Source organism: Protopterus annectens, chromosome 13.part0 (genome assembly GCF_019279795.1).
Source record: "Protopterus annectens isolate FY-2018-M chromosome 13.part0, PAN1.0, whole genome shotgun sequence".
NCBI lineage: Eukaryota > Metazoa > Chordata > Ceratodontiformes > Protopteridae > Protopterus > Protopterus annectens.
Genome location: NC_056747.1, coordinates 910,424,552 through 910,448,270, shown reverse-complemented (window position 1 = coordinate 910,448,270; position 23,719 = coordinate 910,424,552). Strand labels below are relative to the sequence as shown.

Genomic DNA, 23,719 nt, shown 5'->3' with positions numbered 1-23,719 from the left:
AACATTAAATCCAAGGACATGAACATGCTTGCAATGTAAGTAAAACAAGCTGGACAGACTGATATGTGTCTTAAAGGATCCCCGCATTATGGAACAGACTCCCCATCCAGGTGAAGCTGAGTTCATCCCTGTGCCATTCTCAAGCCAAATCTTGCCCATGGGGGTATGACCCCCATGCCTCTGAAGAACAGAGGCAAATAAATAGTAAGTTAACTAATCCCAAACCAACTTACCCCCCCCCCCAGCTGGACAGATTGATATGTGTCTTAGAGGATCCCCGCATTATGGAACAGACTCCCCATCCAGGTGAAGCTGAGTTCATCCCTGTGCCATTCTCAAGCCAAACCTTGCCCATGGGGGTATGACCCCCATGCCTCTGAAGAACAGAGGCAAATAAATAGTAAGTTAACTAATCCCAAACTAATTTACCCCCCCCCCCCCGCCTTACTAACATGCCCCCAGCATATAGAATTCCAATGTACTGAGGGACAAAACCGGGGTTGTACCGCTAGGCTTATAAAGACCTTGGTGGTCCTTAGCCTAGCACAAACCAACGAACATATGACAGTCATCCACCACCTTTTCTCTAAAACCCACCAGTTTTAGGAGGAATTAAGAGGAACAGAGCTAAAATATGAGTCAAAATCAAGAACGATTTTTGGGGTATGATATCTAAATACATATCAATATAGCTAGATACGGAAAATGCACTCCCCATCCACACAAACACCTACTACAGTAAACTTAGTGCCTCAAATTATTAGTCAGTCACCGCCTACCGGTCCACCTGCCGGCGTGCTGGTAGTTTTGTTTTCCTTATAAACTCAAACCAAAAGTGAAACAAGTCGTATCCAAAGCTGGTAGCTGCTTTTGATCTGCAGACGTAGGGGATCCGAACAAGCAGGTGAGTGAGAGCAGTCGGTGTTGGGGGATCGCAGTTTTAAAAAGTGTAACTTGATGGACCACCGTTTCCAAAATATAGTGGCTGATATTTTGTCCGGGCAGAGATACACTTCCTGTTGGAAATTTGTTTATATGTTTGACTAGTATGTGGAGGAGGGCCGCAGAACTCTGTCTTTAGAGGAGTGTTAGTGTCAGTAATCACATAATCTGGTTCATTTCAAGTTCAACTCTTGTTTATACTTGGGGAAAATCAATTACTGCAGTGTTGGCGAACACATAATTCAGTGTAATGGATACAGTGAATCTGTATGACTGAATGCAGCATGGTGTTTGGTATAAATCAGATAATTTCTCGGAAGCGCATTGTTGTGTATTTTTTTTTTTGTCGTGTGTGTTTGTGTTAACGTTGAGCTTTCCTTGCAAACTGCAATATCAGCCTTCCTGCTTTCCACGTCTTCACATTATAGCTCTGCGTTGTTGCTGATAATCTACCCAAGCAGTCTTGGTTTCGATTTCCCGTAATACAGTGTGTGCAACTCACAAGGGCATTAGGTTGAAATAGCTAGCCAGCATTACCGTATTTACAATCACAGAGAAGTACACTTGCTACTTTTAAAGCTATTTCCCAACAATTGCTTATTTATTAATTTTACAATAATGCAGATTGAAAACTGGAAAAAAAACATACAAGTCCTATATTAAAAAGTCTGTTAATGTTTGCGTTTAAAATGTCAGTAAGTTTGACCCTTGAAGCACAGTAGCATCACTTATTGGTGACAACTGAAGCCCCTAAGTATATATATCCCCTGTACAGCGCCAACCGTACTAGTGTCATATGTTGGTGATAGTCGAAAATAGTAACAGCTGATGTCCTTACATTCAAAGTGCAGTACAAAGCCATATTCCTAGCCTTCAGGATTCCCTGCCATGGAAGACCGTGGTCCAGCTAGTATACCAAAGACTTCCTATTGCATTTAAAAGGCATGCCTGAATATTACTCAAACACTCCTTGTATACCGTAGGGCATAAAGGTGGCGTTCTGGCTTACCGTAAGCAGAACTGATTGCCCCAGTAGGAACACCAGTCCAAGGAACCCAAGAGTGAACCTTTAGATCCAGGAAGGAAAGGATTAGAGGTAAGGAGGGAGGGAGCGAATACTGCAGCGGTGAAGGCAAGGACATCTACCGTTATGGTAAGATTTTATACACCTGTACTATGTCCTTACCTTCACTGCTGCAGTATTCATAACTTTTGGGAGACCGCAACAGCACAAGAGGAAACTTGGGAGGGGGAAGGAGAAGAAGAGTCCCTTAAGAAGCCATGGAGAATGGCAGTAGCAAAACCAGCCGTAGCTCTAGAGATACCATCCAACTTCTAGTGTTTAGTAAAGGTAAGCACAGAAGACCAGGTAGCTGCTTTAAGAATAGAATTGGTACCTAAACCCTTCAAAAAAACTTGAAAAAAGCAGCAGAAGAAACCACCACTCTAGTAGAATGAGCCTTGACTGAAGAAGGAAGACTCTTGCCATGAAACATGTAACAAAAGGAAATTGCCTTAGAAATTCAAGAAGAAATAGTTTGCTTGGATACAGCTAAACCAAGATCTAGGATGAAAAGAAACAAACAACTGATCAGATTTACGAATCACCTTAGTCTAATCCAAATAAATATGTAAGGAAGTTATAGTCCCACTGTACTTGGCCCTCATCAGACCAATAATAGAGTACAGTGCACCTTTTGGCATATACTTCACTAGGCACTTGCAACAGCTGGAGTGGCCTCAGAGGTTGCTTACAAAAAAATGCAGGGTATAAACAACATGTCCTATACAGATCGACTTAAGGCTGTATTCATTTACTCTGTCTCCTGTTGACTATTAAGGGGTGATCCATGCCTAACTGACAAGGCACTCTGAAATCCAGCACCGATGGAACTGCTACACATTTGCAAGAAAAACTACACGAGGTCCACTCAGTCAAAGGATCTAAACCTGGTCTGTGACATGAACAAAACATGCTGGAGAGACAAATGTGTGTCTCTCAGATTACCCCTTCTCTGGAATAGGCTTCCTATTCACAAAAAGCAGAGCCCTTCCATGACCCTCTTCAAACAGTTTGGATCAATGGATGGGGAGTCTTATTTTCTGTCCTGGTGTGGCACCCATGTCCCTTATGTTCAGGAGTAGTCCGTAAAATACTCAAAGGCATAAGCACAAACCTAGGCCATCCTCTAGCCATTGGAGATTGAAAATCTGGTAATAATGGCTAGGCATGTAAGGGCTATTGAGCTGTTGGCCTAGTAATCTCCTATGAACCTATAAGAGAAGAGGTGTTTGTGAGGGAGTAAAATAATATAAAATTGACAGTAAAAAGTAGTTTGATGATAGGGTGGAAAGTGAGCAAAGAGAATAATAGAGAAATGTGAGAAAAATAAGTCTGGGAAAGGCTAGCAGTGGAATAAGGAACTAAAATGGAGGAAGTAAAAAGTTGGAAGTGGTATAAGAAAATTAGATGGAAAAAGTAAGAGAAAAAAGATAATGTGTCTACATGAAGTAGATATCCCTTTATTTATTCTGTGACTGAGTAAGTCTCACTATGATAATGGACTCTATTTTGGGGAGACCTGAGGTGGTATTTATGCTACTGCTAAGGGAAATTTAACCACAACATCTGGGAACTTCCTGTACTTTTCAGTAGGTGCTGTAGGATCTTTTATAGCCACCTGAGCTAGCGCTAACTCAAGCAGTTGGGACATCAGTTTAATGTCTCTTCTGAAGGACAACACACTCAAGAGAGCAGTACCCCCAAATGCTGCATTACAGTGTCATCAGTTCAATTCAGTCAGCTGGTGTGGAAATAGAACTCACAGCCTTGTGGTATTCCAAAAGTGAGTGTATGCTCCCTGTTGTACCACTGACACTGCTGGTTATGTTATCCTGGTAACAAAAAGGCTGTATGGAGAAAATAAAAATAATTAGCACTTAGAAGAAAATGTTAACCCTTTTGAGGATGAGTAGTTACCTATCCTGTTTATTAAAAGTTTTTTTTAATTATAAGACAGATTGAAGTTTCACAAAGAAATTTTCCACTGTATGACTGTGTAACAACAATAGAGACCATCACCATGTGAGTTATTTGTTGAGGTTAAGCTGGCAAGAAAGTTGTTTGATCTAAGAGCACAGGAAAGAGAGTACCAGAACAGGACTGGTGCTAGTGAGGGGCATTTGTTAGAAATGTGTAGTATTTTGTGAGGTTGTTTCAGGTAATCAAAGATTTTAGAAAATTCAAACTAGTTAAGTTGCTGGATTGTTTTGCAGTGATGGGACTGGATGATGAGCTGCTGGCCAATTTAGCAATTTTGTTATAAATTTGTTCTAGTTTAGAGAGTTCAGTACAGTGAAGACTGGTGAGGGTGGATACTCCACACAAGAGCTACGTGTTTTCTGGTAGAGTCAGTAAAGTGGAGATTTTTTGCCCATTTGTTTCACAGTCATGGGAGCCAAGAACTCCTGGGCAGGTGAGTGTGCTGTGGCCCATTTGTTCCTGCTCAAGAAACCCCCATGGGCTCAGCCAGCGGGATTTGGATGGCAAGGAGTGGGCCAGTAAGTACTAGGTAATCAGTCTGCAGACCATTACAAGCTTAGCCAAAAAAAAATTCAGAAGTTCCTCTAGACTCAAGGAGAGATGACAAGATAGGCCAGGGGAGAATTTAAGGCTGCCCATCCATTTATCTAGGTTTACCTTGAAGGTGACAAGGGTACTACTCTGTTTGACATGTACTTAATGTTTGTTCCAGAGGTGAGGAATATGAATCTATCACAGCAATGTGTCTCATTTGTTCCTGAAGATATAATTCCTTTAACCAGGTATTTGAGGTACCATTTGTTTGGGAAGGAATAGATGGTCAAAGAGAGTTGGATCTTTCATGGCTCAAAAGGTTAGAGGCACATCTGTCTGGAGGGATCTATAAGAGAAAGAATAAAGAGAGAGGGCTGCCAGACTGTGCTAACAACTAAGGTTTTTGTGGCCACTGATGTTTAGTTATGAAACTTTGAGGTCTGTCATTGAATGATATGCTTAGACATGCCAAAAAGTACATTATACTCAAATGGTGGGTATGATGTGGTAAGAGTAAAGGGGAATTAAGACTCTGGGTTTAGTTGAGATGCCTTTAGAAATTAGATGAGCTAGACAGATGGCTTTCTGATCTACTGTGGAGACATGAATGTCAAATAATAAGAAATCCCTTATGACAATGTCCAGTTGGAGGGGGTATATCACCTATATAGTATGTGAAAATGTTTTGTTTACCAAAATGAACTGTGCTATATTTTTCCACATTTAATTTACATTTCATAAAGAAAATTTTTTACATCTAAAATAATGTTAGTAAGCTTTTTTTGTCAAAAAAGTGAAGTCTAGTCCTTTGCACTGGTTGTAGGTATGGTTTGTCTAGGAATGTTTCACGTTTCTGTAAAATATGTCTCCCTTTGGGCATCTGTAAAGGTAGCTGTACATCATTAGTAGATAATTTGCAAGAAATTTCTATCAAGTAAAAACAGTGAGAGCTACAAGAAACTGAGATGTAACCTTAGAAGCATAATATATTCAGCCAAGGCAAGATATGAAACAAAATAGGCTAACTACACTGAAGGTAATAAATGAATCACTCTTAAACATATCAGTTGGGTGCAAAAAAAAAAAAAGAACAAAGGCTGGAAATACTATTGTCTCTGGCAAGAAAAAATATAGTTGAATTGTTAAGTGTTAATGCCTTCGCTGGGACTGTTTTAGGGAGCTAGTACTTTTGGGCATTGTTACCACTCAGTAAAATAAGATCTGATTCAGTGTTTGGGCCAGATGGCCTCAATTGGTATTTTCTGAGTAAAATTAAAAACACTGTTCTCCCCATCTGACATATCTGTTTCCGAAATCTTCAAAGGCCTCTTATGACCCTGAGACACAGCAGGAGGCAGTAGCTGTTTCTGTTCTCATTGGCAGTAATGCAGGTACTGTGGTAAGTTGTAATAATCCCTACATGTATTCTAGGGAAGTATTTTGAAAGGACTCTGTTAACCAGAATGCCTTCAAGATTGTGCCCAAGTCTTGATTTTGGTCAGCATGGATTTATATCTAGTCAGTCTTGCAAAACTAACAACTGAATTTTTACTAATGTGTTTGATGCTTTAGATGAAAAAGTACCAGTTAATATTTGACTTTCAAAAGCTGTTTTCTCCAATCCACATTGTCTTATCTGTCTATATACGTATATATGTGGGTTCACTACTAAATCTCGAATTACGGAATCTTGAGATTCCGTAATATTGAAATTAAAAAAAAAACACTTTTTAAAGCATATGCAGGGGGGCAAGCCTGCACACCCTGCAACTTAAATATACCAACTCCGATATCGCACCACAGTGGAGTGAACGGCAAAATAGTACCGTGCAGAGCGAAACGGAAATTTTGCCGTTCACTCCACTGTAGTGCGATCTCGGAGTTGGTATATTTAAATGTAGGGGGTGGGGGGGTGCAGGGGGGTTTGCCCCCCTGCATATACCTTATAAATGTTTTTTTTAATTTCGATATTATGGAATCTTGAGATTCTGGTCTTTGGGCTTCAGAGTCTCGAGATTCCGTAATTCGAGATTTAGTAGTGAACCCATATATGTATATGTACTCAAGCCTTTGGGAGACTTAAAAGTTATTAAATGTTAAAACCAAAATGTTCAGCAGCAATGAAAAAAGAGCCGGACCACAAATCCTTTAGCGCTTTCGTTCGTTTAATTCAATAACCACAAACTAAGAAATTTGTGGTTATTGAATTAAACGAACAAAAGCGGTAAAGGATTTGTGGTCCAGGTCTTTTTTCATTGCTGCTGAACTTTCTGCTGAACTTTTTGGTTTTATATTGTTTTCTGGGAGCAGTAGACATTGTTTATTAAATGTTAACTCATATGTACCTAGATTATGGCCGGGGCTCAGAGTGTAGAGTCAGAGTAAATATGCATTTTGCAAAAGAAGGAAGGTGCAAAAATATGTGCCCTAAGGTGTAGCATTGGGTCCATTTTTGTAATAGGATTGGTGGTAACTACCTTGGAAGATCAGAAGTTATTACAAGATTATTTAGATTAAGTATTTGGGTGGAGAGTATTGAACAGTTATGCATTCAGTGCCAAAAAAGTCTGTGGTTATTCACTTTGGCGGAATAATAATATCTACCTGCAGACTATTAATACAAAGATGATGTATTCAGTTGAAGTTGTTAAATATCTTAGTGCCCTTGTGAATAAGTAACTAATGTTTTAAACCATACATTAATCCATTTATTAGGATATGTCATCTTGTGGTGTGTGACGTCTTTTGTGCAGTGTCATCCAGGAATGTGGGCATTGTGCTACTTTTATTTAGATCATTAATTAGACCCCCATATAGAATGTGGGTTGTCATTCTGTCTATGTGGTGTCAAATGGCTCAACAAATTAGAAAGGGTTCTGCATTATTTTACTAAGAGAATAAGTGTCATGAGAATAATTACTTAATTGACTCTCAATTGCTCCACATTTGGTGGAAAGTTCTAATTTCAGTCCTTAAGACCATCTGCTCTGTGGCTGTGCTTTGACTGTAGACAACTGATTTCCACTGTTTCATTGGTGAAGTTTTACAGTGAATGAGAGATCAATTTCGTGGAGCTCATTGTAGTTAAAGGGGACCAATGGCAGACCAGACTTTGTAGGTGTTTTACACTGCTGTGGTGAATTCACAAAATACCTCCAGGGTGCCTAGACTATTGTAAAGTGGTTGGTGCGTCACTACCATAAGCCAGGATAAGGAGCAATTGCTGGTGTTTTCATTACTTGTTTCTTGTGCTGCAGACTGAAGATTAGTTGTAGCTTAAGCATTGCAAGGCATCAGTTCCCAGTAGCAGATGAGTGCGAGGGAGGTAAGGAGATTCTTGTGTGTCTGTAAGTGGCAGTGAATACTTGGTCTGCCTGAATTTGCTGCATGCAGTAACTCTGCATCTGAAGTAGAAGATAAAATAAAAAACAAAAAACAAAGTGGAACTGACTGTTAAACTTCTTAAATGTGTGTGCTTGTTGAGGTGATCTGCAGATATGCCATTGTGAAGTTAAAACTGTTCTGTATGGTGCATCAGATCATCTAACTCCTGTTTGTGTATGCCTCTAAACCTTCAACCTACACCCAAAGTGTCATAAAGAGAAACCCTATGTTTTTTACTGACGTAATCAAGAGTTCCAGAGCAATGCTAAAAAGGAAAAAGAATATAGGGTACCATCTAGTGCAAAAAAGCACTAGCTGGGTGTGTAACTATAATGTGTAATGAATGTTTTGATTTGATGGTACAGCTGTTTTAGTTACGTTTTTGCTTGGAAATTGTTGATTACATGGCTTTCTTTCTGTCTTTCTCAAGACAAAATAGCAGATGTTTTTTCTACTAACTAAAGAGTCCTCCGCTGTTTTAAGTCTGACCATGGTCTCTAAAGTTTGTTAGCTTTTTGTCAAGTCAAACCAAGTGTCAGTCCAACACCTTGTAATTGTATATTGTCTGAACAGAATATCTTGCACAAAACATGTTTTCTTACTCTCAATTAAAAACTGAAAGTAGAATTTTATTCCATAGAGTTTTAAGTATACATATTTTAGCTGGTGTTTTGTGTTAGTGCAGTCATTTAAGAGGTTTGTTTTCAGTGAAGGTGGTCATGTCACAGATTTGTACTGCTAGTTGTATGGATTGCAAGACTGATCACTTGGCTGTTTATTGTATGGAATGTCATGCGTCTGTGTAACTGTTAAACATGTCACAGTTAAATACAAAAGATTTCTGGAAAAGGTATGCAATTACAAAAGGATAGCTGGAGTGGAAAGAAGGGAGCAACTGCTCTCACGGCAAAGTATTGGGGGAACTATTAGCACATGGTGCTCGGTCTTAAGTGAATTGCATTTGTGGTCTAAACTGAAATGCATTAGCGCACCACTGTGTGGCATAATATGTAGCATCTTGTTGTTACAAATGTAACAAGCAGTTTGCTACAGTTTAAAAATGCAGAATATGATTTTTTTTTTGTTCCTAATAGCTGAGAAGCATAGATCAACAGACCTTAATGAGGAGCACCAGATTGCTCCTCATCTTAAAGTTAAGGAGGGAGCCGGATTAGGAGATAGCACCAGGTACCACAATAGCTAGCTAGTTGCATTTCTGTGTAATTTTGCTTTTGTTAGCACCTCAGTGGTCTTAAGTTTACTGGTTGTGTAACCCTTAAAACTAGTAAAAGAATGCTGCACTGAATGCCACAAATATGGATTTTATTGAAAATTGAGCGCTTTCATTCCCCAGTGTGCAGAACGTCCTCTGTTTTAAGTAACTGCTTCCTTGTTCCATTTAAAAACCTTTAAAGATGCCAACCCTTAAAAAAAAAATTTAAAAAGGTACACGCACACAGACAATACATAAATTATTGTGTACAGTAAAAACAATAATAACCAATCAATATAAACATAAAACCATCCATTAAAAAGAAATTTGCGGATTATGAAGCTCGATAAGGATGGGGGGGGTCATAATTCTGTATCGTTATTTGTATTCCTCCAAGATGCTGAATTATTTAAACAACAGTGAATTCTTCACTGACATTTCTCAGAATGAGATTAACATCGTCTATCATGGCATAAATCTAGATCTGGAGATATTGTTATTACTTATGACCTGCCATGCAAAATTGGAGAATTTTTTGTGGTTAAAAATCTTAGGATTCTGGCAATTTTTCAGAATCCTTAAAATCCATAAATCGGTAATAGACCTCCCTTAAGACCTATAGTGGCACCAGCAGGCTCTAAGACAGAACTGTTAGGGCTAGATATGTTAACAATTTCAAATTTTTCTTTTTTTTAATGGGGGAAAAAACATCATCTTAATGGCTCTTGCCACTTTCTTGAAACATTAGCTAGTATCGCTTTTCTACCTGAGGGATTATTTATCACTATTGATATCAAAGATATTTTTTCAGTTATCCCTCATGAACAAGGGCTTGAATGGTTTTTTAAAGCAATGGTCACATCTACTGATTTAAACAATTCTGACATCAATTTAGTTTTTCAGTGCATGGAAATGGTCCTTACAAATAATTTTGTGTATTATGCAGGTGAATATTGCAAACAACATAGGATTGTAGCAATGAGAGCAGCTTCAGCCCCTAGTTTTATAAATAAAGTTTTGTGATATTGGGAGACCACTACGCTTTTCAATTTGCCTTTTTCTTCCATGATTGAAACTTATTTGTGGTACCTGGATGCCATTTTTATTTTGTGGAAAAGTAATGCCAATGACTTGGTATTGTTTATGGATTTTCTCAACCACTCCACCAATTTTTTGAATTTTGCCTGCCAGCTGAATGATTTTTCTATTAATTCTTTGGACATTACTGTGTATAAGAACTTTGGGGCTGGTAGGTATGAGTCTAATATTTATAGGAAGGATACCTTTTCTAATGCTTACTTCCATTTTGACAGTCAACACCCTTTGTGACAAAAAAGAAATTTAGTCAAAGGGCAGTTAATCAGGTTAAGTAGGCTGGTATCCAATGACTGTACTTTTGATGAAGAAGCTACTAAACTGTGTAGTTTGTTCAAGGACTGAGGATATCCAAATGAGAAGCTGCATGACCTTAACAAATGGATGACTGAGAATAGAGACATTGAATATGGTAAGCTTTTATGTCAATCTAATATTTTGGTTAAGTTAAAAATCAACAAAATAAAAATGATTCATCACAAGCATTTGTGATTGAATTTAATAGAGACATGTATTCCTTTAACACTCATTGGAACTCTGTGTTTGGCACTTTTGGACTATTTAATCAGCTGGGACAACAGCCTAGGTTTGTTTATAAGAATAATAGAAATTTAAAGTCTATTTTGAAAAGAACAAAGATTTATATGGAATTCCAGTTAAAAATATAGGAATCAAACAGACAAACCAGAAGCACCAGAAACAAATACAGCAGCAACAAAACCCAAAGGATCCACCACAGCAGAATATGAATAAAACTTTTAATAACCAGGATAAGCGCTTTCGAGTAATCTAACTGTTTTTTTCAAATCCATGACACTGTAAAACACAAACATATTTAAAACACCACATTTAACCAATTAAAACACAATACAACACACATACCCTCTAGAGGGACCAATCAACTCAACTTCCAGGGTCTACGCCCTCTAAGAACAGGCTTTAGTGGTAAAACACTGTTAAGCCCTGGCGCTCTATCCGCCTGCAGGTCTGAAAGAACAACTGTTTAACCAGAGCTCACATGTACCCTCCAATTCAGACAATTACACAGCAAACAGATTCTTTGATTACTAGACTCCCTTGTTTTTTTTAGTCATTCATTGACTTTGTAACACAGAAAACAAGTACATAACTGTTTCTATTACTGAGAGATTTAGACTCAAATGTTTGTCTCTGACTCATACTTTGTTCATAGGTTCATAGGTTCATAGGTTCATACTAGGCTATCTGCCCAAGGGCATTTATAAGCCTAGCCCATAGTTATGTGGCTTTCGCCACCCCTTTAGTTTGAATAAAAACTATGCCTATCATTTTGCTGTGCCTCTGTCAAGCAGTGACACTGAAGTAATCCCTGGGGTATATCTGCAATCTCCCATCCATTGGTCAAGATTCCTCTTGAACAAGGCCAGAGAGGTGCTCTGCCTCACATGTACCGGGATTTTGTTCCACAGCATAGGGAGTCTCTGGGTGATGAATCTGTCCCTCCAGCACGTTCTATTTATAACCGTGTCAAGGTTTAAGTCTCCGCCCTTGTGGTTCTGAGGGATCTAGATTTTTGAGGTGAAGCATATTCATCAAATCTGGGTTTGACATGGCCTTATATGTCAGGCACAGGTCACCTCTGAGCAAGCGGTATGAGACTGAATAGAGCTGGAGTTCTTTCAGTCGGGCAGCATAAGACATATTTTTGAGACCCTTTATCCTTTTGGTGAGGAACTTTTGGGGCCTTTCAAGCTGCAGCAGGTGTCTGGTCAGATACATTCGAACGGGGCATTGTACTCAATCATAGGTCTAATGAGTGATGAGTACAGGGGACGATGACCTCCCTTGATCTAGATGTGAATCCCTACATGATCAGGTGGGCGATATAGAAGGTTTTCCTAACTACTTTAGCAACATGAGTGTCAAGCGAAGGCTACTGTCAACCTGGGTCCCCAGACCCTGATGACTTTTCTGTGCTCAGTGGATTGCCACCTATATGGTAGCTAGGGGTAACCTTGTTTTTCCCGAAGGGTATGACTATGCATTTTTTGGCGTTTAACTTCAGGCCATGGCTCTGGCACCAGTTATCCATTTCTGTGAGGCCCTTCTGGAGGATATCTGTGTCAGATGTGTTTTCGACTATGGCGCCCAGTTTGCAGTCATCTGCAAACTTTGTCAGCCATAACTCTCCTGTGTTTGCTTGTACTTCAGAAAAGTAGATGCCAACCAAGAGTGGACCCAGGACTGAGCCCTGTGGGACACCACTTGTAACAGGCTTTGAGTCTGACATGGCTCCAGCAACTCTGACCCTGTGGGTTCTGTCACTTAGCCAGTTTGCAACCCATCTTGTGATGTATGGGTTTACATTCAAGCTGATGAGTTTTTCGATGATACCTGAGTGGGGTATTGTGTCGAAGGCCTTTGCCAGGTCGAGGTAGGCTGTATGGACTGCCTTTCCCTCATCAATGGCCTTGGTGACTGTCTCGAAAAAGTCAACCAAGTTTAAGAGGCAGGATCTGCCTTTGACAAAGCCAAACTGGGTTGGATCCAAAGTCTGCAAGTTCCCTATGTCTTTATTTATGAGTTCCATTATGATCCTCTCCATGGCTTTGCAGATAAGGCTTGTCAAGCTAATGGGGCGGTAATTTCCAGGGTCTGTGGAGGCACCGCCCTTATGAAGTGGGACCACAGTCGCCGTGCGCCACTCTTGTACAAGAAGTCCTTCCACTTTTTGATGGAGTTGCAGGAAGTTTCGCTTTGAGAATGTGAATGGAGGTCACAGTGATAACTGCCCTGATATAATCAAGTGAGTCAAGCCATAGAATTACCATCAGTGACAGTGATACAGATAGATATAACTCTGGTACCACAGACAGGGAATACAAATTTAGGGATGAAGTAGGAGAGGAAATAAATTATAGGTATCTAAAAATGAAAGCAGAACAGAAAAAGGCACACCTACTAGACACCTCTTTTCTTCAGTCTTCTATAGAAGTAGTTCTGCTGTTCTCAGTTAAAAATGGCGGCCTCGGCATATCTCTCAGCCTGCAGAGATTGAACAAAGGCCCTTGAAAAGTAGGAACTTCCAGCTAAAAAAAAAATCCAGATGTCTAATTAGCATAACATTTGAATACCAAATAGCACAGAGTTCTTCCTGCTTCTAGCAGGAATGTGAGATACTACCTGGAAAAAAAAAACATGTAAAAAAACAGTGTGTGTCAAACATTATGGAAAAGTATAAGCCCATATCAATGAGGCAGTATAAAATCTGTAGACTTTATTAAACTGTATTGCAAAGTTCTACCACATAAGGTGATTTGATTTTGCTTCGTAAAAAGGAAGATGTAAGATATTATGTCTTTCTTTAAATTATTGTTGCTGCTAGTATGTTGTTCATGTAGTGTGGTTTTGGGTCCACTTTGTAAATTTGAAATACTAAAATCTCGAATTTCAGTATTTCAAACTTACAAAGCCACATACTCACATTTCCGACACTGGCAGAAGTGCGAAATTCAAAATACCGAAACACGGATATTTTGAATTTCTGCTTCTGGTGGTGCGGTATTTGGATGTTTGGGTTTAAGTTTGGTAAGTTTGTGTGTGTAAGTATGCTGGTTAGGGGTTTAGTGTGTGTTGTGACTGTTATGTGTGTGTTTGAGGGACTGTAAGATGTGTGTGTGTGTGTGAGGTTCATTTGTGTTTTTGTTTGTGCGATCTCGGAGTTAGAATATATAAGTAGTGGGGGTACAGGGGGCTTGTCTTACTTTTACCACTTACCATATTACCAAAGAACTAATCCACAAATTAATTTCATGTCTACATTGTCATTTAGATAAGTTCTAATGCTGAAAATAATTCCAGAATGCCTTTTGCTTTCTGATGGTCGGACTTGAGCATTTCATATAGAAGGGTATTACTGCAATGCAATGGCCCCAAGGTGACCATGCCCCTAATGTGCATATCATGTTGTTCCTTATTGTGTGCTTTTTTTTGAGGAATTATATCAAATTCATCCTACTCCTTTTCCACAGTATTGCCCACCATATGAAAGGTCTGTCCACCACTTTTAGTACTAACAGCATACGTGATGAATATAACCATGACGTGATAACAACAGCATTAATCCTGACTGAAATCTGAAGACATAACTCCTGCAACAATTGATTCTTTTTTTTATTGTCTATTCAAAGTCAAAGAGCAGGTGTTAGAATTGTTGTGGAGCATACCCTTTAGCACACACCCCCCCATAAATATCTACATTAACTGAGCAGGAAACTAACTGGCTAGTCTGCTGGTGTATCTTTGGCTGCCATCTTAAACTTAACATTTGGTGATCTGTGTAACCTTGCTTCTGTTTCGACCATTCTAAGTATTTCAGACAGTATGGTATCCTACTTAAACTCTGTGTTTAGTGAGACACTGCAGCAAAACAAAAAAAGCCCTTGAAATACAACTTGACACACTGCCATTTACTCAGCTAGTCACCAGCCACACAAAATTCAGCCACCTTGTTTTCAACCACTCTGTCCTAGACTGTGTCCTAAGTAACAGTCCTAATTTCATAGCTCCTGTATACTCTTCTGTGACCACTTGTTTTGCATCTTTTCATGACTTAAATTCAGCTGTGTATCACTAGCACTTGCAGATAATTCAATAATTATGATTCTTCTTATCAGCATTGACTTTGTAAACTGGGAACCGATCACCTCTCAAAAATGCACACAACAGTTACACTACACTGTACTTGGCAAATGTTATTTTGCCACAAATCTTTTTCTAATGTGACCAAGAGGATTAACCATAGATCATGAAGTTAAGAAAATAACTTATAAAATATTTCATTCTAGCTTGTCAAACTTTTGCACAGGTAGGAATCTAATTTGTCCATGAAGAACTTGTTACACAGAGTTACTAGCCAATGTTACAAGCCTTTGGCATGAAGTCCACAACCTTGCTTGAAGATCCGGACTGTGTAGTAATATCTCTGTATCTCCTAATGATCGTCATATCTCTACGCCTGGTGAGTTAGCAGGAGTTTCTTCTGTTTTTTTTTTTTTTACGAAATAAATGTATTCATTTCTCAATGAGCTCACTTATTCCTAAAAAAGAATCTTGTGTTTGTTTTTCATGCAGTCCCACCTTCTTGACTTCACTTCACCCTTCACTCCACCTTATTAATGCATGCTAACCCTAACTGTGCACCTTACGTTAAAAAAATCTTTCCATAACACTTCCACTACACAAGACAATTCAGATACTCACTACACACACACACCACTAAATCTATCCTCGTTCCTTACCCTTACTCTAATCCTAACCCACATGAACATGCACATACACTAAATCTATCCTCGTACCTTGCCCTTACTCTAATCCTAACCCACATGGACATGCACATACACTAAATCTATCCTCATACCTTGCCCTTACTCTAATCCTAACCTACATGGACATGCACATACACTAAATCTATCATCGTACCTTACCCTTACTCTAATCCTAACCCACATGGACATGCACATACACTAAATCTATCCTCGTACCTTGCCCTTACTCTAATCTAACCCACATGGACATGCACATACACTAAATCTATCCTCGTACCTTGCCCTTACTCTAATCCTAACCCACATGGACATGCACATACACTAAATCTATCCTCTTAACTGACAATTTCTTTGACCATAACCCACAAACATTCATGTGTACACTGTCATCATCATCAACCCCTTTTTTTTGCATTTTCTATATGGGGTCGGGGGTGTCGCATCAAGCTCTCTCGATTCAATGCCACACTCCTACCTTCTTCTGCAATCATGCCAGACTGTCACAAGTCTTGTGTCACACAATCCATTACTGCACACGTGCCCAAACCAGAATAATCTTAGAGTCATAGTTGTTTACAAGGCTAATGACCACAAAGGCCTTTTTAAGCCTAGCCAAGCATCCCAAATCACTGACAAGTTCTGGTACCCTTGATAACTGGAAGCAGGGGCTTGGGAGGTGAAACATTTACAAGCAGAGGCCTGGGTGATGAACCATTTACAGGCTGCCTGTGTCCATTAGAGAAACAGGTGCCAAACCAGGCATAAATCTCCTGTTCTCCATCCAACTGTCCAAATTACCTACTTAAGGGAAAATTCTCTGAAGTCTGCTTGGGGTATAAAATACCTATGCAAAAACTTCCAGTCAGAAATTACAATTACTTAGTCACATATTTAGGAGCCATACAGATGTTCTCTCATTGTTCCTTTGTAAACTGGCTTTCAGTCTATCTTCTCACTTTTTTCTAGATTCCTTTGATTGATTCTTATAAGCATCAAGTATTTTATATGCTCTACTAATTTATATTTGAACAGCAGATTCTGTTCTAGGCTTGATTAAAAACTCTACCAGAGCTGTTCTTTCAAGTAGGACTCCCCTGTCTCCCTTTAGCTGTTCTTTCAAGTAGGACTCCACTGTCTCCCTTTAGCTGTTCTTTCAAGTAGGACTCCCCTGTCTCCCTTTCTTTGCCTATATTCTAACAACCACCTGTCTACTAATTTATATTTGAACAGCAGATTCTGTTCTAGGCTTGATTAAAAACTCTACCAGAGCTGTTCTTTCAAGTAGGACTCCCCTGTCTCCCTTTAGCTGTTCTTTCAAGTAGGACTCCACTGTCTCCCTTTAGCTGTTCTTTCAAGTAGGACTCCCCTGTCTCCCTTTCTTTGCCTATATTCTAACAACCACCTGTGGTAGGGAAAGCAATCTCAATCTGCAGCCCAAACTTCTGCTTGGCCTCATCCCACTCTTTTACCTTTCCCTCTCTAATTGTTTGCTATAAATACTTTGGTTCCTTGACCAGCTTTCTCCATTGAACTCCAGCTTGCCTATTATCTATGTACCTACTTGCAGTCATCCCTATTGGCAACATCTCTTTTCTCCATTCCACATTTGGCTCAATACTTCGAATACATTCTGCTATTTATGGATATAATATTCAGTATGGCTGTTGTTATTCCCCTTAAAGATCTGCAGCCAAAGCTCTACTCTCTCATTTTTTAACTTCTTCCTGTTTTTTCATCCTCCCTCTCTACTTCGATTTTGTAACCTTATGCTTGTGTTATGCATGTAAGCCTTAACTGTGTAGCACTAAAGTATCCATTCAAATCATTTAATCCTAGACTACCGTGATCAATGGGAAGAATCAATGTATCCTACTTAACTTGTGCCCTCTTCCTCTCCCAAATAATTTCATTCAATTGTTTTTTAGATCATCCACAATTTTTCCTCTGGTTGATACAAATATACCAAATCTGTATGTAAAACTGGAAGGATTAAAACATTTTTATTACTGGTATCTTGCCATCTATATCCATAATCAACAGCTTCTCGTTTCTTAAGTTTTTGTATTATCTTGTTGTCTTGTCCCACATATCCTTAGCTGACATAATTCTTTTTAATCCATACATCTAAATACTATATTTAATCATGTCCTTGTAAACATGGCTATCACTGAACCAATTTATATGTGGGTACATAATTTACTGCTACAGCCTTTGTTTTATCAACTTTATATCCTGAAAAGACTTGAAATTGTTTCAAAGTATTCTGTATTTATCAAGTAAAGAGTAATATCACCTACAAACAAAGCTGACTTTTCTTAATTACTATACCATTTATACCCACAAATTTGTATTTTCTTTGCTAGTGGCTCTAAGTATAAGCAGAATAACAAACGGGAAGGAGGATATCCCTTGCCTGGTCCTATTTTCAAACAGAGCTTTTTCTCTTTGACCTTCTCTACAGTTGTAGCTACTTGGCCTTCAGCTCTAATGTCCTCATTTTTTCAACTGTCCAAAAGTGTGCATTCTACCACCCATATCAAGCACTTAATCACCATAACCTTTAGCCTTCTCAAATGCTCTGTCTTCATTGCCCATGTTTTTATACCATACAGCAATACTGGTTGCATCACTATTTTGTAAACCTTACTTTGCAGCTTCTTTGGCATTCTTTTGTCACACGCTACTCCTGACAGTCTGTGCCAGATGGCTGCAGCCCCTCTGATTGTAGCTTTGCCCTTCCCATTCAGACTTCCCTTCTCTTCAGTCACTCTTTCCAGACACTTGAATCTGTTAATCTGTTCCACTATTTACCCTTCTATCTCGCTTCTCGGCTTCTTCTGATTTCTCACATTTGCTGTCATTACAACTATTTTGTCTGTATCCAGTTTCATCCTATGTGCCTTCAGTTTTGCATTCCATTCACCTATCACTTGCTAAATTTCATTTTCAGAGTCTGCTTATAATACCACATTGTCTGCATACAGGAACTTTCTTGATCAATCCCTTCCAACCTGCTTGCTAATGTAGTTCATCACCAGTATGAACAGCTGTAGGCTCATAGCTGAACCCTGATGCACACCCACAACCACTCTCACTGGAAACCCCTCTGTGAGTTCCAAACACTGTTCTTACTTGTATAATTGGGTCCTTGTATGTAGCCTGCACTAATTCTACCAATATTTCTGAGACTTCAAATCATCGAAAGACTGCCCAACTCCACTTTCTTGGAACCTTGTCATTCACTTTCTTGAAGTTTCGAAATGCCCAGTTGGATTCTCTCCTTGTCTCTTTCTTCTCCACTATCTCTGTCACTGAAAACAACTGGTCATTTGTGCTGCATACTAGTCAGAATCCAAATTTCTCAGCTCCCATCTTACGTTCTACTTTTCTGCATATTCATTTATCATTTACACTCTGTTAAACATTCATGCAGTGTGACAAGAATTCGATGCCTCTATATTGCCCACAGATGTGAATGTCCCCTTTGTTCTTGTATACTTGCACTAGTATGCTTATTGTCTAGTTATCCGGTGTGCTTTCTGTCTCCATACTGCTATGAGGACCCTCTGCAGCCACTTCCCCCTTAACTCACCCAACAACTTTATCATATCAGGGAGTTTAACAGAAGGAATTTTTGTTTTTAGATTCAGTTTTGAATCCACTTGTTCAGCAATTGCCTTCCTACATAAAGGACTCGTGGTCTTTTTTAGATGTGATACGGTTGTTCTCTTGTCACTGCAAAAATATCCCAAACAACAAACTAAAAAAATGAGTGAGAAGGTCACTGAAAAACCAATCTGTAAAAACAAAATGAAAATTCCAGCAAAGCTAGAACTTCCACTGAGTGACCTCCCAAACCTCTTGTATCAGAGGCACATGGGATATATGCAAATTATCCTTATGAACATCAGTTGTTTCAGCTAATTGGCTATTCTGAGTGCCCATGATTTGTTTCGTCGTTTTACTGGACAATTTCAGGCCAATAAAGCCAAACACTACTAGCTGTGGATATGCATATTTCGGCCTTATATTTGTTTAGAACATTTATTCTACATGATTAAAATACCTGGTAGATTTAGCTGTAACACCAATAATGTAGTATACTTAGCGTTATGTTCAGGATGTCCCTCATACTATATAGGAATGACCACCAGAAGTTTAAATAAAAGAATAAGGGAGCATTGTTATGCTATTAAAATGAAGGACATCAATAACGCTCTAAGACATACACAATCATGTGAAGCACATAAAAAATATTCTTTTGCGATCCTTGAACAAGTTATGGATGATGGTGGGGGGGGGGGCATTAAAAATAAAGTGGAAAGAAAGGAAATACTATGGCAACTGAGGTTGGGAGCAGATAATTTCCTGGGCTTGGATGACCTAATTAACATCAAATGTTTTTCTAACTAATAGAAAATTAATGATTTAACAATTGTTTTAATTAGTGTGTTAATGGATTAATTGTTTTTTAAAGTATATATAATTGGTATTTTGTATGAGTTTTGTATTTCTGATGAAGTCTACGGATGAAAGCGTTGATTTAAGTGTTTACGCTAAAGTGGTGCAGTTCGTCTTTTGATACAGCCTCATCCTCCAATTTGTTGTTTTATAACTTGATCATATCTGCCATTATTTCATCCAGGCCTACTGCTTTCTCTGACTTCATTTTCCTTAGTGCTGTTCTTATTTCTTCTGGGGTGGAATCCTTTTCTTTCATTCTAGGCTGTTTCTGGGGCACTACAGCTTCTGTGAAGGTTTCTTCATTCAGAAGCTGATGGATGTATGCCTAACATCTGCCTTTGATGTCCTGTGTAGGTTGTTGCTGGCATCCCTTCTGAAGGGTGTCTGACTATCTTCTTTACCTTTCTGTCTTTGCCTCACAACCTAATAGAGTTTCTTTTTGCAATCTCTGAATAATTTTCCAGAAGCTGGAAGAGTGCCTGTGATATCTTGCTCTTTGCTATTGCAACCGTTCACTTAGTCTGTTAGCAAACGAGCATTCCGTTTTAACCTGATCTGCCTTTTGTATCTCCCATTTTTTCTGCACTCCTTCTTTCTTTTGATGACTACTTGAACTTCTGCTTTCCATAACTGTGTTATTTCCATAACCGGCTCAAGTTGCACATCTGTTCTATAGTCCTCATAAATGTTGTTTTGAGGCACTGCCATTATTTTTTTAACTCATCCTATTTCCACTTCTTCCTGAGGTACTAGAGCCCTAAGTATTTCTTTGAATTCTTGTGCTTTCTCTCCAATCAGCTTCCACGTCTTAAGCATAGATCTGATGTTGTTAATCTTCATTCCATTCATCACCGATGGGTTCGGTTCTGAGCCCTTGGAACCGAGTCGGCCTTATACAAAGCTCGCGCCAGCCAAAAACTCTCGAGCTAAGATTTACCCATAACCCCCTTCTCCCTGTTACCTCAGATCTCATTTGCTGCGTTGCCATAAAGCTGCTTTCAAGCCAACTCTCAGCTAAGTTTTTGATATATCTTGACTTTTTGATATTTCTAAATAGAGAAGTGTTCTTCAGAAAGTATGATACTTTGTTCCGACTATATTTTTTCTGTACCTGTGTATTGCTAAGTCCCTTTTCCAACTTTCCTGTCAACTACCTGTTGGTAATCTTTGTACCATCACTGGTACACTCCCTACTCTCTTCCTGCTGTGGTAATCTTCCTATACCATTGTTGGTATTTTCTGATCTCTAACTAGTTGTAGTCATTTGTTTGGTTTTGGTAATCTGTTTTTTTTTTTTTTTTTTTTTTTTTTTTCTGGTATTGTATTGTTGTTTGGTGTTAACATGTCTGATAAAAAGGGCACTTCAGGCTTCAAACGATGCCTGAAGTGTGGGAGAAAAATGCCTAATAGTGACTCTCATGATGATTATGTTTATTGTTTGGGAGTGCTTCATCTCTCAGTACAACCACCTTGCTCTTTCTGTCAAGGTTTTACGCATACCTTGAATAAACATAAAAATAAATTGATTTTGAAGGGCCTTCTCAAATCGCCTTTCTCAGAGGCTCTCTCCACATTGGATGGTTCACCCCCTCCTAATAAAGAGAAAAAGAGGCCACATTCCGTTCCCTCCTCACCCTCTGGTGAGAAGGAAAGACCATCCAAACTGAAAATTCCAAAGCTTTCTGCACCGGAACAGAAGTTTTCGTCTACAGCACCGGCTTTGGTACCATCTATGTCAATAACGTCGGTGCCGACAACATCTATGACACCGATTGTGACTGATGTAAAAATTTTGACCTCAACTCTTACAGTCTTTTCTTTGAGCATCCAGAGTCCCCTTCGGGGATATCCACTAGCTCCACCAGGAGCATCTCTGAACTCGATGTGGTGCGCCTAGTGGATCTCACTTTGGCCCCTTAGCCAACCCTTTCGCTTTCATTTCCGTTGGAACTGGGTCTTCCTCAGTCCCGGGATTGGACTAAAGGCTCCTTGGTTCAGAAATCGGTGCCAATCATTTCTGCTGTGCTGTCCACAGTGCCAGGAGCCCTGTTGGTACCTCTCCAGCTTGAGGCTCCACTCCTGGGAGTGGGCTCAATGGAGTGGGGTTTGACCCCGGTTCTATGGTTGTTTATCTCAGTTCCGGGCTCCCATCCCTCTTCGGGTGGCTCTGCCTTCCAGGTGATGGAGAGGGCTCTTGCCTCACTTGCCATACTTGCCAGGGGGTGTTTTATTTTTGGTGACCTGCTGTTTCCTCGCTGTCTGCTTTGTGTGGTTCGTATCCATTTCCTTGGTGGAGGACATCCTGGCATTGGCTTTTTTTGAGGATTGCTTTCCAGTCTGTTCATGGTGTGTTTGGTGAAGTTTTATGAATAGTTAAATCCAAACCAAACATCTGGATCTTTATGTAGCAGTGTTTCATATCTATCGATCGTGGTTTAAGGAAACGGCCGAGAACTGGTGTAGCTGTTTTGCAGGGATGTCCATCTTTTTTGGGCCTTTTGGATTACCTAGTGGAAAAATATCCCTCTCTGGACTTTTTTGGTGGATTTACTATGGAGAGTTGTGGTCTTTGTGTACCCAGCAGCTTTTTGGCTGATAGATGACTGAGGTCGGAGTGGAGTTGGCAATCTATATATGGTGAACAGCTGACAACATTTTTCAGTCGTAGGGGATTTTTCTTGATTGTAGCAAATGTATGCATACATAATTTTCACTAGTCACTGCTTTTTGTTTAATTCAAGTTCTAGGCTTGCTTGGATGTAATGGATTTGCTATCTGGACTGTTACTAATTCTGGGTCATTTACCGGGGAACATAACTTTATACATCGGACTTTCGTATGCACAATTTTTGGACTTTTATTTTATTCAAATTCTGGGCTTCCTTGGGTGTAATGAATTTGTTATTTTGGCTGTTACTATTTCAGGGCACTATACAGGGGCATGTAGCTTTATGTGAAATAACAATTTGCAAGAGCATATTGGACTTTCGTATGGATAATTTTTGGACTTTTGAGTTAGGGCTATCATTGTTCCCGTGTTAAGTTGTGATATATGTCGACACATTCATGGCCTAGAGCAAGCTATATATACAGAATTGCTTCATAATTTCAAGTTATATGTGTATAAATATCTTTTATGGCTGGATTCATATATGTTTGGAATGCCGATGTCATTTTTTTAACACTGGGTCAAGTAATTTATGTGCATCTTCAATCTTATTTCATATTTCTGTAGGGGAAAGTAGCATTGCGGGGATAAGTTCTTGTACACAAGACTGCATATTTTGGGGCATTTGAGTGTGGTGTGTCTTTGACCATACCATTGTGACGTTGTATGCCTTTCATGCATTGAGAAACGCAATGGCTATTGTTGCTCCCCTTTCAATTTGATATTGGTTTAAACATGCAGATATAATTTGACTTGGTGCAGGGGCGACAGTGTAGTGGAATAATAACATTTGGATCTGTACATTGTGGTGAAGACTATTACGGCTATGTTTTGAATCATATTTCTAACCATTTGTCATACGGATTCCATGCTATTGCTTTAAATATGATTTAGATTTTGCCATTTTTGGCTTTTTTCAAGCAGTATTTAGGGAGACTACTTTTTGTGGTGCATTAATTGTTCTTAGGGGGTCATTTTATATTAGGAGCCTATTTCCTTCAAATCCATATTTATACTACCGGTTCTATTAACTGGGGTTAGGCCTAGTTATTGGGTTTATCTCTACATTA

General features: G+C 39.2%; 1 protein-coding gene across 1 annotated transcript in view; it reads left to right on the top strand.

Moving 5' to 3' along the window:
- The first annotated feature begins 783 nt into the window (after positions 1–783).
- The window catches only part of IFI35 (interferon induced protein 35), a 504,650-nt gene continuing 481,714 nt past the window's right edge, over positions 784–23,719 (top strand). Inside the window, exon 1 of the mRNA XM_044054662.1 lies at positions 784–904. The gene's annotated coding sequence lies outside the window, so the exon portion shown is untranslated. The remainder of the gene's footprint in view (positions 905–23,719) is intronic.